We start from the raw sequence: 15,212 nt of genomic DNA, 5'->3' as shown, positions 1-15,212 counted from the left end.
TGGGGGTTAATCAGAGGCACTTTAAATGATGGCCAGTGTATGCTGACTCCTATTTAATAGGATTGTTAATGTGATTGCTTAATTCTGAACACAGCTACATCCCCAGTTATAAGAGGGTGTGCACACTTATGCAACCACATTATTTTAGTTTATTTTTTATTTTCTTCCCTCCATCTAAAAGATTTCAGTTTGTTTTTCAATTGAGTTGTACAGTTTATAGGTCACATTAAAGGTGGAAAAAGTTCTGAAATGATTTATATTTGTCTAATTTTTTTACAGCACAGAAACCTGACATTTTAACAGGGGTGTGTAGACTTTTTATATCCACTGTATGTAGCGCTGGTGCACAAACATGCATAGAGGGGGCTGGCAGTGTAAATAAACAGGTGGGCACATAAAAAGGGAGAAGGTGGGGTAATGGCAAAAATAAATCCTGGAAAAAACATATAAATAGGACTGCACCAAATATATTAGTCCATACTAGGCGGCGGTGCTTGTGGTGTCAGGCCCTGGACCCGGGGACCCCTCAATAGCACAAACCCACTCTCTCCAGGAGACTACAATTGGGAAGTTGCCAAGTGAGATTTCAACTAGTTGCTCTGGATTAACATTGATCCTGTTGAATTGGCCACTCCACCTAGCTGAACTCTTTCACTGCTGGATTATTTGCATTTCTGTGGCTCAGCAATTTGCGAGTTGCACTGTGAGCCCATTCAGTTAAATGGCTGCACTGCTACACAGTGAACTTTGATCATGCAGTTATGGTCCTTAAGCTATAGTGAGCACAAGGAGAGCACATGGCAGGAAGTGCAAAAATAAAAAAATAAAGAACTGCAGGCAAGCCACATGTTTAGAAGCTGAAGTGCCTGAAACTGAGACAGAGCTGGGAAGCTTCTTTTGGACACAAAGCCAGCAATAATCTTGCATGTAGCTAGCTAGATAGTGGGGGTGATTGGTACTAGTGCAGACATCTCAAGTATCTCTCTTTTGGATAGACAGTCCCTCTTTTTGACCCAAGTCCCTCGGTCTCTCTTTGTGCTTTAAATGTCGTTAAATAGCCTTAAGGGTCTCCTTAAATATTGACCCAGAAAGTATTTCTCTATTTCCTCTCTGTATATTAGAGCCCGTCTTATATATTATTTCATTATTTAATGCAGTCGGGATGTAAGCTGTGTACCGGGGTGTGCTCCCCAGGATACAGCGAAGTCACGAACAGGGAAAGCAACTTTGACACCAGCTTTTGCAAAAATGGAATTTTACTAACACGTGATAATAAACATAACCACTAGAGTTGAGCGAACACCTGGATGTTCGGGTTCGAGAAGTTCGGCCGAACATCCCGGAAATGTTCGGGTTCGGGATCCGAACCCGATCCGAACTTCGTCCCGAACCCGAACCCCATTGAAGTCAATGGGGACCCGAACTTTTCGGCACTAAAAAGGCTGTAAAACAGCCCAGGAAAGAGCTAGAGGGCTGCAAAAGGCAGCAACATGTAGGTAAATCCCCTGCAAACAAATGTGGATAGGGAAATGAATTAAAATAAAAATTAAATAAATAAAAATTAACCAAAATCAATTGGAGAGAGGTTCCATAGCAGAGAATCTGGCTTCCCGTCACCCACCACTGGAACAGTCCATTCTCAGATATTTAGGCCCCGGCACCCAGGCAGAGGAGAGAGGTCCCGTAACAGAGAATCTGTCTTCATGTCAGCAGAGAATTAGTCTGCATGTCATAGCAGAGAATGAGGCTTCACGTCAGCCACCACTGCAACAGTCCATTGGCATATATTTAGGCCCAGCACACACACAGGCAGAGGAGAGAGGTCCCGTAACAGAGAATCTGGCTTCATGTCAGCAGAGAATCAGTCTGCATGTCATAGCAGAGAATCAGGCTTCACGTCAGCCACCACTGCAACAGTCCATTGTCATAAATTTAGGCCCAGCACCCAGGCAGAGGAGAGAGGTCCCGTAACAGAGAATCTGGCTTCATGTCAGCAGAGAATCAGTCTTCATATCATAGCAGAGAATCAGGCTTCACGTCACCCACCACTGTAAGAGTCAATTTTCATAAATTTAGGCCCAGAACCCAGGCAGAGGAGAAAGGTCCCGTAACAGACAATCTGGCTTCATGTCAGCAGAGAATCAGTCTTCATATCATAGCAGAGAATCAGGCTTCACGTCACCCACCACTGTAAGAGTCAATTTTCATAAATTTAGGCCCAGAACCCAGGCAGAGGAGAAAGGTCCCGTAACAGACAATCTGGCTTCATGTCAGCAGAGAATCAGTCTTCATATCATAGCAGAGAATCAGGCTTCACGTCACCCACCACTGTAAGAGTCAATTTTCATAAATTTAGGCCCAGAACCCAGGCAGAGGAGAAAGGTCCCGTAACAGACAATCTGGCTTCATGTCAGCAGAGAATCAGTCTTCATATCATAGCAGAGAATCAGGCTTCACGTCACCCACCACTGTAAGAGTCAATTTTCATAAATTTAGGCCCAGAACCCAGGCAGAGGAGAAAGGTCCCGTAACAGACAATCTGGCTTCATGTCAGCAGAGAATCAGTCTTCATATCATAGCAGAGAATCAGGCTTCACGTCACCCACCACTGTAAGAGTCAATTTTCATAAATTTAGGCCCAGAACCCAGGCAGAGGAGAAAGGTCCCGTAACAGACAATCTGGCTTCATGTCAGCAGAGAATCAGTCTTCATATCATAGCAGAGAATGAGGCTTCACGTCACCCACCACTGCAACAGTCCATTGGCATATATTCAGGCCCAGCACCCAGGCAGAGGAGAGAGGTCCCGTAACAGAGGATCTGGCTTCATGTCAGCAGAGAATCAGTCTGCATGTCATAGCAGAGAATGAGGCTTCACGTCAGCCACCACTGCAACAGTCCATTGTCATAAATTTAGGCCCAGCACCCAGGCAGAGGAGAGAGGTCCCGTAAAAGAGGATCTGGCTTCATGTCAGCAGAGAATCAGTCTGCATGTCATAGCAGAGAATCAGGCTTCACGTCAGCCACCACTGCAACAGTCCATTGTCATAAATTTAGGCCCAGCACCCAGGCAGAGGAGAGAGGTCCCGTAACAGAGGATCTGGCTTCATGTCAGCAGAGAATCAGTCTGCATGTCATAGCAGAGAATCAGGCTTCACGTCAGCCACCACTGCAACAGTCCATTGTCATAAATTTAGGCCCAGCACCCAGGCAGAGGAGAGAGGTCCCTGTAACAGAGGATCTGGCTTCATGTCAGCAGAGAATCAGTCTGCATGTCATAGCAGAGAATCAGGCTTCACGTCAGCCACCACTGCAACAGTCCATTGTCATAAATTTAGGCCCAGCACCCAGGCAGAGGAGAGAGGTCCCGTAACAGACAATCTGGCTTCATGTCAGCAGAGAATTAGTCTGCATGTCATAGCAGAGAATCAGGCTTCATGTCAGCCACCACTGCAACAGTCCATTGGCATATATTTAGGCCTAGCACACAGGCAGAGGAGAGGTTCATTCAACTTTGGGTAGCATCGCAATATAATGGTAAAATGAAAATAAAAATAGGATTGAATGAGGAAGTGCCCTGGAGTCCAATAATATATGGTTATGGGGAGGTAGTTAATGTCTAATCTGGACAAGGGACGGACAGGTCCTGTGGGATCCATGCCTGGTTCATTTTTATGAACGTCAGCTTGTCCACATTGGCTGTAGACAGGCGGCTGCGTTTGTCTGTAATGACGCCCCCTGCCGTGCTGAATACACGTTCAGACAAAACGCTGGCTGCCGGGCAGGCCAGCACCTCCAAGGCATAAAAGGCTAGCTCTGGCCACGTGGACAATTTAGAGACCCAGAAGTTGAATGGGGCCGAACCATCAGTCAGTACGTGGAGGGGTGTGCACACGTACTGTTCCACCATGTTAGTGAAATGTTGCCTCCTGCTAACACGTTGCGTATCAGGTGGTGGTGCAGTTAGCTGTGGCGTGTTGACAAAAGTTTTCCACATCTCTGCCATGCTAACCCTGCCCTCAGAGGAGCTGGCCGTGACACAGCTGCCTTGGCGACCTCTTGCTCCTCCTCTGCCTTGGCCTTGGGCTTCCACTTGTTCCCCTGTGACATTTGGGAATGCTCTCAGTAGCGCGTCTACCAACGTGCGCTTGTACTCGCGCATCTTCCTATCACGCTCCAGTGCAGGAAGTAAGGTGGGCACATTGTCTTTGTAGCGTGGATCCAGCAGGGTGGCAACCCAGTAGTCCGCACAGGTTAAAATGTGGGCAACTCTGCTGTCGTTGCGCAGGCACTGCAGCATGTAGTCGCTCATGTGTGCCAGGCTGCCCAGGGGTAAGGACAAGCTGTCCTCTGTGGGAGGCGTATCGTCATCGTCCTGCCTTTCCCCCCAGCCACGCACCAGTGATGGACCCGAGCTGCGTTGGGTGCCACCCCGCTGTGACCATGCTTCATCCTCATCCTCCTCCACCTCCTCCTCATCCTCGTCCTCCTCGTCCTCCAGTAGTGGGCCCTGGCTGGCCACATTTGTACCTGGCCTCTGCTGTTGCAAAAAACCTCCCTCTGAGTCACTTCGAAGAGACTGGCCTGAAAGTGCTAAAAATGACCCCTCTTCCTCATCCTCCTCCTCCTCCTCCTGGGCCACCTCCTGTTCCATCATCGCCCTAAGTGTTTTCTCAAGGAGACATAGAAGTGGTATTGTAACGCTGATAACGGTGTCATCGCCACTGGCCATGTTGGTGGAGTACTCGAAACAGCGCAACAGGGCACACAGGTCTCGCATGGAGGCCCAGTCATTGGTGGTGAAGTGGTGCTGTTCTGTAGTGCGACTGACCCGTGCGTGCTGCAGCTGAAACTCCACTATGGCCTGCTGCTGCTCGCACAGTCTGTCCAGCATGTGCAAGGTGGAGTTCCACCTGGTGGGCACGTCGCATATGAGGCGGTGAGCGGGAAGGCCGAAGTTACGCTGTAGCGCAGACAGGCGAGCAGCGGCAGGATGTGAACGCCGGAAGCGCGAACAGACGGCCCGCACTTTATGCAGCAGCTCTGACATGTCGGGGTAGTTGTGAATGAACTTCTGCACCACCAAATTCAGCACATGCGCCAAGCAAGGGATGTGCGTCAAATTGGCTAGTCCCAGAGCTGCAACGAGATTTCGCCCATTATCACACACCACCAGGCCGGGCTTGAGGCTCACCGGCAGCAACCACTCGTCGGTCTGTTGTTCAATACCCCGCCACAACTCCTGTGCGGTGTGGGGCCTGTCCCCCAAACATATGAGTTTCAGAATGGCCTGCTGACGTTTACCCCGGGCTGTGCTGAAGTTGGTGGTGAAGGTGTGTGGCTGACTGGATGAGCAGGTGGAAGAAGAGGAGGAGGAAGCCGAGAAGGAGGAGGTGGCAACAGGAGGCAAAGAATGTTGCCCTGCGATCCTTGGCGGCGGCAGGACGTGCGCCAAACAGCTCTCCGCCTGGGGCCCAGCTGCCACTACATTTACCCAGTGTGCAGTTAGGGAGATATAGCGTCCCTGGCCGTGCTTACTGGTCCACGTATCTGTGGTTAGGTGGACCTTGCTACAGATGGCGTTGCGCAGTGCACACTTGATTTTATCGGATACTTGGTTGTGCAGGGAAGGCACGGCTCTCTTGGAGAAGTAGTGCCGGCTGGGAACAACATACTGTGGGACAGCAAGCGACATGAGCTGTTTGAAGCTGTCTGTGTCCACCAGCCTAAATGACAGCATTTCATAGGCCAGTAGTTTAGAAATGCTGGCATTCAGGGCCAGGGATCGAGGGTGGCTAGGTGGGAATTTACGCTTTCTATCAAATGTTTGTGAGATGGAGAGCTGAACGCTGGCGTGTGACATGGTTGAGACGCTTGGTGACGGAGGTGGTGGTGGTGGTGTTGGTGGTACATCCCCTGTTTGCTGGGCGGCAGGTGCCAACGTTCCTCCAGAGGCGGAGGAAGAGGCCGAGGCGGCAGCAGCAGAATAGGCCGAGGCGGCAGCAGCAGAAGAGGTAGCAGGGGGAGCCTGAGTGACTTCCTTGGTTTTAAGGTGTTTACTCCACTGCAGTTCATGCTTTGCATGCAGGTGCCTGGTCATGCAGGTTGTGCTCAGGTTCAGAACGTTAATGCCTCGCTTCAGGCTCTGATGGCACAGCGTGCAAACCACTCGGGTCTTGTCGTCAGCACATTGTTTGAAGAAGTGCCATGCCAGGGAACTCCTTGAAGCTGCCTTTGGGGTGCTCGGTCCCAGATGGCGGCGGTCAGTAGCAGGCGGAGTCTCTTGGCGGCGGGTGTTCTGCTTTTGCCCACTGCTCCCTCTTTTGCTACGCTGTTGGCTCGGTCTCACCACTGCCTCTTCCTCCGAACTGTGAAAGTCAGTGGCACGACCTTCATTCCATGTGGGGTCTAGGACCTCATCGTCCCCTGCATCGTCTTCCACCCAGTCTTGATCCCTGACCTCCTGTTCAGTCTGCACACTGCAGAAAGACGCAGCAGTTGGCACCTGTGTTTCGTCATCATCAGAGACATGCTGAGGTGGTATTCCCATGTCCTCATCATCAGGAAACATAAGTGGTTGTGCGTCAGTGCATTCTATGTCTTTCACCGCTGGGGAAGGGCTAGGTGGATGCCCTTGGGAAACCCTGCCAGCGGAGTCTTCAAACAGCATAAGAGACTGCTGCATAACTTGAGGCTGAGACAGTTTCCCTGGTATGCATGGGGGTGATGTGACAGACTGATGGGGTTGGTTTTCAGGCGCCATCTGTGCGCTTTCTGCAGAAGACTGGGTGGGAGATAATGTGAACGTGCTGGATCCACTGTCGGCCACCCAATTGACTAATGCCTGTACCTGCTCAGGCCTTACCATCCTTAGAACGGCATTGGGCCCCACCATATATCGCTGTAAATTCTGGCGGCTACTGGGACCTGAGGTAGTTGGTACACTAGGACGTGTGGATGTGGCAGAACGGCCACGTCCTCTCCCAGCACCAGAGGGTCCACTAACACCACCACGACCATGTCCACGTCCGCGTCCCTTACTAGATGTTTTTCTCATTGTTATGGTTCACCACAACAACAAATATATTATTTGGCCCAATGTATTGTATTCAAATTCAGCGGGATATAAATTTGAGGCCTAGTATTTAGGCGCTGGGTGACCGGTATGGATTTAGTGACAGAATTAGACTTGGAAATGCACAGAAGCGTGTGTGTGAAGTTATTCTGAATGACCCAATGTGCACCTTGAATATTATATACCCTTTTTGGGATAGATTTCAAATAGCTCTGATATAGCAGGAACCACTAAATTATGAAATTGCTAAATTGGGAATTGTACTTCAACCCAGAACAAAAAATGTGCTTTGACGGGCACTAAATAACTTTCCCAGCTACAACAGGACAGCGGTAACGAGAGATTTAGAGGGATTTAAATTTGAGGCCTAGTATTTAGGCGCTGGGTCACCGGTATGGATTTAGTGACAGAATTAGACTTGGAAATGCACAGAAGCGTGTGTGTGAAGTTATTCTGAATGACCCTATGTGCACCTTCAATATTATATACCCTTTTAGGGATAGATTTCAAATAGCTCTGATATAGCAGAAACCACTAAATTATGAAATTGCTAAATTGGGAATTGTACTTCAACCCAGAACAAAAAATGTGCTTTGACGGACACTAAATATCTTGCCCAGCAACAACAGTACAGCGGTGGGTAACGAGAGATTTAGAGGGATTTAAATTTGAGGCCTAGTATTTAGGCGCTGGGTCACCGGTATGGATTTAGTGACAGAATTAGACTTGGAAATGCACAGAAGCGTGTGTGTGAAGTTATTCTGAATGACCCAATGTGCACCTTCAATATTATATACCCTTTTAGGGATAGATTTCAAATAGCTCTGATATAGCAGAAACCACTAAATTATGAAATTGCTAAATTGGGAATTGTACTTCAACCCAGAACAAAAAATGTGCTTTGACGGACACTAAATATCTTGCCCAGCAACAACAGTACAGCGGGTAACGAGAGATTTAGAGGGATTTAAATTTGAGGCCTAGTATTTAGGCGCTGGGTGACAGGTATGGATTTAGTGACAGAATTAGACTTGGAAATGCACAGAAGCGTGTGTGTGAAGTTATTCTGAATGACCCAATGTGCACCTTCAATATTATATACCCTTTTAGGGATAGATTTCAAATAGCTCTGATATAGCAGAAACCACTAAATTATGAAATTGCTAAATTGGGAATTGTACTTCAACCCAGAACAAAAAATGTGCTTTGACGGACACTAAATATCTTGCCCAGCAACAACAGTACAGCGGTGGGTAACGAGAGATTTAGAGGGATTTAAATTTGAGGCCTAGTATTTAGGCGCTGGGTCACCGGTATGGATTTAGTGACAGAATTAGACTTGGAAATGCACAGAAGCGTGTGTGTGAAGTTATTCTGAATGACCCAATGTGCACCTTCAATATTATATACCCTTTTAGGGATAGATTTCAAATAGCTCTGATATAGCAGAAACCACTAAATTATGAAATTGCTAAATTGGGAATTGTACTTCAACCCAGAACAAAAAATGTGCTTTGACGGACACTAAATATCTTGCCCAGCAACAACAGTACAGCGGTAACGAGAGATTTAGAGGGATTTAAATTTGAGGCCTAGTATTTAGGCGCTGGGTGACAGGTATGGGTTTAGTGACAGAATTAGACTTGGAAATACACAGTAGCGGGTGTGTGTGAAGTTATTCTGAATGACCCAATGTGCACCTTCAATATTATATACCCTTTTAGGGATAGATTCCAAATAGCTCTGATATAGCAGGAACCACTAAATTATGAAATTGCTAAATTGGGAATTGTACTTCAACCCAGAACAAAAAATGTGCTTTGACGGACACTAAATATCTTGCCCAGCAACAACAGTACAGCGGTAACGAGAGATTTAGAGGGATTTAAATTTGAGGCCTAGTATTTAGGCGCTGGGTGACAGGTATGGGTTTAGTGACAGAATTAGACTTGGAAATACACAGTAGCGGGTGTGTGTGAAGTTATTCTGAATGACCCAATGTGCACCTTCAATATTATATACCCTTTTTGGGATAGATTTCAAATAGCTCTGATATAGCAGGAACCACTAAATTATGAAATTGCTAAATTGGGAATTGTATTTCAACCCAGAACAAGAAATGTGCTTGAACGGACACTAAATAACTCGCCCAGCTACAGCACTAGGGACAGATTTAGCTGGATATAAATTTGAGGCCTAGTATTTAGGCGCTGGGTGACCGGTATGGATTTAGTGACAGAATTAGACTGGGATATGGCCAAAAAATAAACAGACTATTGCTGGTTAAATGCACTTGGTGTGACAGCTTCACCCTGATGTAGGCTTTAGCCAAAAAACAACCACACCATTGAGGGTTAAATGCACTTGGTGACAGGCGCAGCTTGCCCCTGATTTTGTATATGGCCAAAAAATGAACAGACTATTGCTGGTTAAATGCACTTGGTGTGACAGCTTCACCCTGATGTAGGCTTTAGCCAAAAAACAACCACACCATTGAGGGTTAAATGCACTTGGTGACAGGCGCAGCTTGCCCCTGATTTTGTATATGGCCAAAAAATGAACAGACTATTGCTGGTTAAATGCACTTGGTGTCACAGCTTCACCCTGATGTAGGCTTTAGCCAAAAAACAACCACACCATTGAGGGTTAAATGCACTTGGTGACAGGCGCAGCTTGCCCCTGATTTTGTATATGGCCAAAAAATGAACAGACTATTGCTGGTTAAATGCACTTGGTGTGACAGCTTCACCCTGATGTAGGCTTTAGCCAAAAAACAACCACACCATTGAGGGTTAAATGCACTTGGTCGCAGCTTGTGCTGGCGCACCACAAGACACAAAATGGCCGCCGATCACCCCAGAAAAATGAGACTGACAAACGGTCTGTGCAGCCTAAAAACAGTGAGCAATTGAGGATCAGCAGCTCAATGATCCACAGCTGCAGATCGATCAGTTAATCAAGTCCTTTGGAGGAGTTAATCTGCCTAATCTCGCCCTACTGTCGCAGCCGCAACCTCTCCCTACGCTAATCAGAGCAGAGTGACGGGCGGCGCTATGTGACTCCAGCTTAAATAGAGGCTGGGTCACATGGTGCTCTGGCCAATCACAGCCATGCCAATAGTAGGCATGGCTGTGATGGCCTCTTGGGGCAAGTAGTATGACGCTTGTTGATTGGCTGCTTTGCAGCCTTTCAAAAAGCGCCAAGAAAGCGTCACAAAAGCGCCAAGAAAGCGACGAACACCGAACCCGAACCCGGACTTTTACGAAAATGTCCGGGTTCGGGTCCGTGTCACGGACACCCCAAAATTCGGTACGAACCCGAACTATACAGTTCGAGTTCGCTCATCCCTAATAACCACAAATGCTGAGAACATAAAATAAGTTTACATTCACCCAGTCCAAAGGCTGAGATCCCTGTGTTGCACAGCACAGCACCCCCTGATGGATGCCAGCAGAAATTTTGCAGTAATTTACCTACTGGTGGGCATAGCTAAAACTGCCTCGCCATACCTATTATTACCCTGAGACAAACACGAACGATTGGTTGGGTGCTTAGTACGGGCTGGCCTGCGGGGCAACACAGCAGTTCACAATCTTATCGTGCTCTATATTATTCCCCCACCCATAACTAGTTCGGTAGCACGTGCCTGCTTAATTCTCCTGAGCGAAACGCTGAACTGGATAGAGTTCGTGGGAGTATTTATCAGCTCTAAAATGTTCAATGTCCCTTTTAGTAATGGAGTCCTTGTAGTACAGTAGCAACAGTTTAGGCCTGACACAAAGCAGAGACCCTAACTATCTAACTACAGGCCTGGTCTAAGTCTCTAGGCGCCAACACTGCAGTGTGATGCGTGCACGATCTTACCGACCCGGGTCTGCTCTTTATCCACTGATGTCTCTGAACCGAACAACCAGTCTCTCCAGTAAACACGAGGTCTCACAGGCTATGCAGCTTGTTCCTTAGCTGTTGTCAGCTTTCCTGGTAACAATCCTCCTTTGCCTAGGAAACAGCAGCATCTTGTGGCCAAACAGCAAAACCTCAGTCCAGATCATTTAACTTCATTTAAAGGGGTTCTGCAGTTTATTTAAACTGATGATCTATCCTCTGGATAGATCATCAGCATCTGATCGGCAGGGGTCCGACACCCGGGATCCCCGTTGATCAGCTGTTTGAGAAGGCCGCAGCGCTCCTGCGGCGCCGCTGACTTTAAAACAGCTGATCGGCGGGGGTCCCAGGTATCGGTACCCACCAATCAGATGCTGATGATCTATCCAGAGGATAGATCATCAGTTTAAACAAACTGCAGAACCCCTTTCAACAAACACAATGTTCAGACAATGAGAGCAGTTTCCCTATCTCACAGGGATTTTAGAATTTCAATATTCAGATTATTTTTGCACTATTTCGTAAAAGAAAACGATTGAAGTGCATAGATTTTTCAGACAATGAACCATAAGTGTCCCTCTTTGACTGTCCACAAAGTTGGGAGAAATGCTAGTGATAAAGGTTAAACACCTCAGGGCATAGATAATGCAAAGATAAAGCCATGGGGCATTTGAACGCCACAAAATTGTTAAGGCTGAAGCTGCGGAGTACAAAACAGGTGTCGTCTGTTCATCCTGGAAGCAACTAAGAACAGACAACTTGCAATCTGTAACCAACTATGTGTAAAAGACCATGTGCAATACTGGGTGTCACACAAAATGGCAACTGTGACTGAGAAGAATGTGTGCTTAAGTTGTGAGCATGAAACTATTGCAACCTGGGTGTGAGACTTCAGAATATGTGGTAATGTGCCACTTGTAGAGGAAGACGTGTAGTGTCCCACTACGTAAAGGTGGGCACTACTAAGGGTCATGTTACCCCCACCTCCTGTGGGAGATTGGTATTTTGTATTGCATTATAATGTATATTGTCATGTTATCTCCTGTGTACCAGGCCTGTTAGGGGTGTAGTTCCTCCTCCTAGGCAGTAGAGGGAGCTAGGGACCCCCCTAGTATATATATAGTTAGGCCCAGACAGGAAAGGGTCAGTCCAGTCTAGTCCAGGAGGCTAAGTAGTGCAGTCTAGCCTACCTGAAGTGCTGAGCAAGTGAAGCTCAGAAGTTAGTCCAGGAGAAGAAGTTGCCTCCTGAAGACATCTAGCATCTTGTAAAGTACAGAGCAGAGCCAATTTCATCCAGCCAAGTAGAAAGCTGAAGGGCTGAAGGAATATTTACAGCAAGAGGATTTATACCAGAGGAAGGTTTCCCTACCCAAGGATAAAGCCAGCTATAGGGCATACGGGCCTTGGAGAAAGCCAGACAGGATCTGAAGAAAGTACAGCCTGATCTGTGAGTGTTATTCCCTCTGAGTATCTTGCAAAGACTTTGCCTGCCATTTATGTGAAGCCTGCCTGTTACAAAGTCCCTGCATATGGAACTAACTGAAGCCTGTATATAGTTGAACTGTTCAGTAAAAAGGAGTTCTGTTTCAATACAACTGTGTGTACCTCAATTATTCCTACAATAAATCCGTGTGCCACCATTACCGACACTGGTGTCACGAACTATAAGGGATCTTGCCACCGGCACACTAAACCTACAACACCCAGGGCACCTCACCTACCACCAGGCCTGGTCCCTATACCCAGAGAGTGCCCCAGAAGATCTATGTGCCAGCCTCTCCATCACTGCTGTACGCCTGCCCAGGGTATATAAAAAACTGTGAGTACCAATAGCAACCCTCGGTCTGTTAACTGTCTCCTGTGACCTCACAATCGCTCACCCTGCAGGACTGGCATATTGCAGACGCAGTGACAATTGCATATGAAACTATCTTCATTGCAGCCATCCAGACCAGAGCCAGCGTCATTGCCTAGATGCTCACTTAGAAGCTCGGTGCAGTGCACACATAGTTGTACTGTTGTATTGGGCGGAGTTTTTGTATTAGGGAGTCCCAGGCTATGAGCTGTGCGCTACGATTGGCCAGCGCTGCAGCTAGGGACAACCCTAATACAAAAACTCCGCCCAGTACAACAGAGGGAGCTGCAGACACCGGAGCCTATACCGGGCGAACGGAGCGGCGCCCAGACATACTAGTAAGTGCAGGGGAACCCCTGGGCGCCGCTCTGCCCACTGATATAGTTAGTTTTTAGTTTTTAAACTAGTGAAAGGTCCTCTTTAAAGAGACAGTGAATCTAATTAGTAGAAAAGCGCCCTTATTTTTAGTGTCCACCAGAGGGTCCTCATTTGCAGAGCCATCTACTATGCCTCTAATAATACAGTCATTGGAGTACCCCATTATTGACACCTTAGTGCTCCATTTGAGGGCTGGTAAGCTGAAGGATGGGGGGAATAACTGAATCCAACAGATTGATCCAGTCATTTGCTATTTTTTTTATTTCACCCCTGTAACCTAAGTTGTAATAACTTCCTTTCCTGTATACAATATATTATAGATTGGTTCAGACAAACCTATGATGAGCCACCTGCTAATTTGTAAGATTCATATTCCCATAATTTCTTAAAGTTGAAATCCCAATAAATTTTAAGAGATTCCACCACTGGAAGACGTGATAAACGTCTTTTCCTTAGGAAATCGAGCAGAAATCTGGCTGTGATCCATTATGGCCATTCCCTTCTCTAATCTCTTCCCTCTGTTCTCTCGGTCAATCAAATTTGTACTAAAGGAGAGCGAGTAATCGGGAAAACCTTCCCACATCTTGTGTTTTATTAGCCGACATGTCACTTCCAAATCCTTCAGGTCTCATTTGCAGCAGTAAAATATTCGGCTCCGGATGACTTTGATTAAGGGGGTGCACGTACGGCCCAATGTCAACCCATCTGTCCTGACCTACAACCGGTGAGCCGGTGTTAAAGGATTCAATATGTTGCCTTGTGCATTCAAGTTTTATATATGAGCATTGTTCGAGGCCCGGTGGGGTTTTCTGCTGCCTGCGAGGATTATGATTTATTGCAATTCCTTTCTGTTTCTTCAAGAGACTACAGGGGAGGATGTTAAAAATCTGCATTATCACCTGTATTGGCACATTGCAATAAGGCAATTGTAATGCAAGCCGGTAGGCGGTTGGCGCCAGGTGGCTTTGGAGAAGTTTTTTCTAGAGAATCTTGCATTGTAACAAAAAGAGATTAGTCCCAGAAATGTTTTATGGATTGGATACGTTTATTCTTTTAAGTTGGGCGAGTTTATCCATAGCCAGCTTTTTTTTTCCATGAATAGAATGTCAGAACTACAGTGAAGACTGACACAAGCAGGAGCATGAAATGATTTGACAGTACTCAATAATACAGACAGATCTTGTAGCATAGAAGAGGGGGAAGAGGTACTGTAAGAGGGGGCTTACAGTTGAACAATAGGGGTTGGATGACCTTTCTGAGAGGTTCTTCTGGAATCAAGCTGTGCCAACGTGACTGCCAGCTAATAGCCTGTCCTACAGTGCCGTTTTGGTCTCTTCAAGGCTGTTCTTGGCCACAGTCTAACCCGCCCAGGGATGGGGTTGCAGTAGTGAGTTAAGCACTCTATGCCTTCATGGGTCCTTGCCATGGCAAAAATTAGTCTGGCGGGCGGTGATGGAGACAAAGAGAACTCTGTCCCAGAACCACTTAGATGCCATGGTCGTTATTGATGGTGGCATCTATGGGGTAAATGACCAGGATTGGAGGTAACTCCACTCCCAGCCTTTGTAGCAGGTCCGATGGCTGTATAGTATATGGATAGCGCATTACAAATCTCTATGTAAAAAAAAAAAAAAAAGACTTTTCTGTGACAATTTCTTCGTGACTTCTGGCAATTTTTACCATTAATTTACATTAATGAATCCATATGGAGGACATGTGAGGCAATAAGTGTGAGATTAGTCCTTTGGTGACATGTTCTTCTGAAGTGAAGATAATGTATTGCGTTATCAGCAATTGGCACACATCATATTCCTATTGGAATAATTTACATGAATTTCTCTACTGCAAAATAATAACAAAAAGTGTGAAAAAAAAGTTGTTTTTTGGGACCGTGTCAAGTTTCATTGGTTTGGAGTGTTGCTGTGTTTTCCATTCTTCCCCAGGGGACTTAATCAAGTCTGGTCAGAAGATTTCTGCATATCCCCTCTCCAATAAAAGCACAGCGAGCCATGTTCCAGCT

The sequence above is a fragment of the Bufo gargarizans genome, chromosome 4 (genome assembly GCF_014858855.1).
Source record: "Bufo gargarizans isolate SCDJY-AF-19 chromosome 4, ASM1485885v1, whole genome shotgun sequence".
NCBI classification, from domain to species: Eukaryota; Metazoa; Chordata; class Amphibia; order Anura; family Bufonidae; genus Bufo; species Bufo gargarizans.
This window is presented reverse-complemented; position numbering follows the sequence as displayed.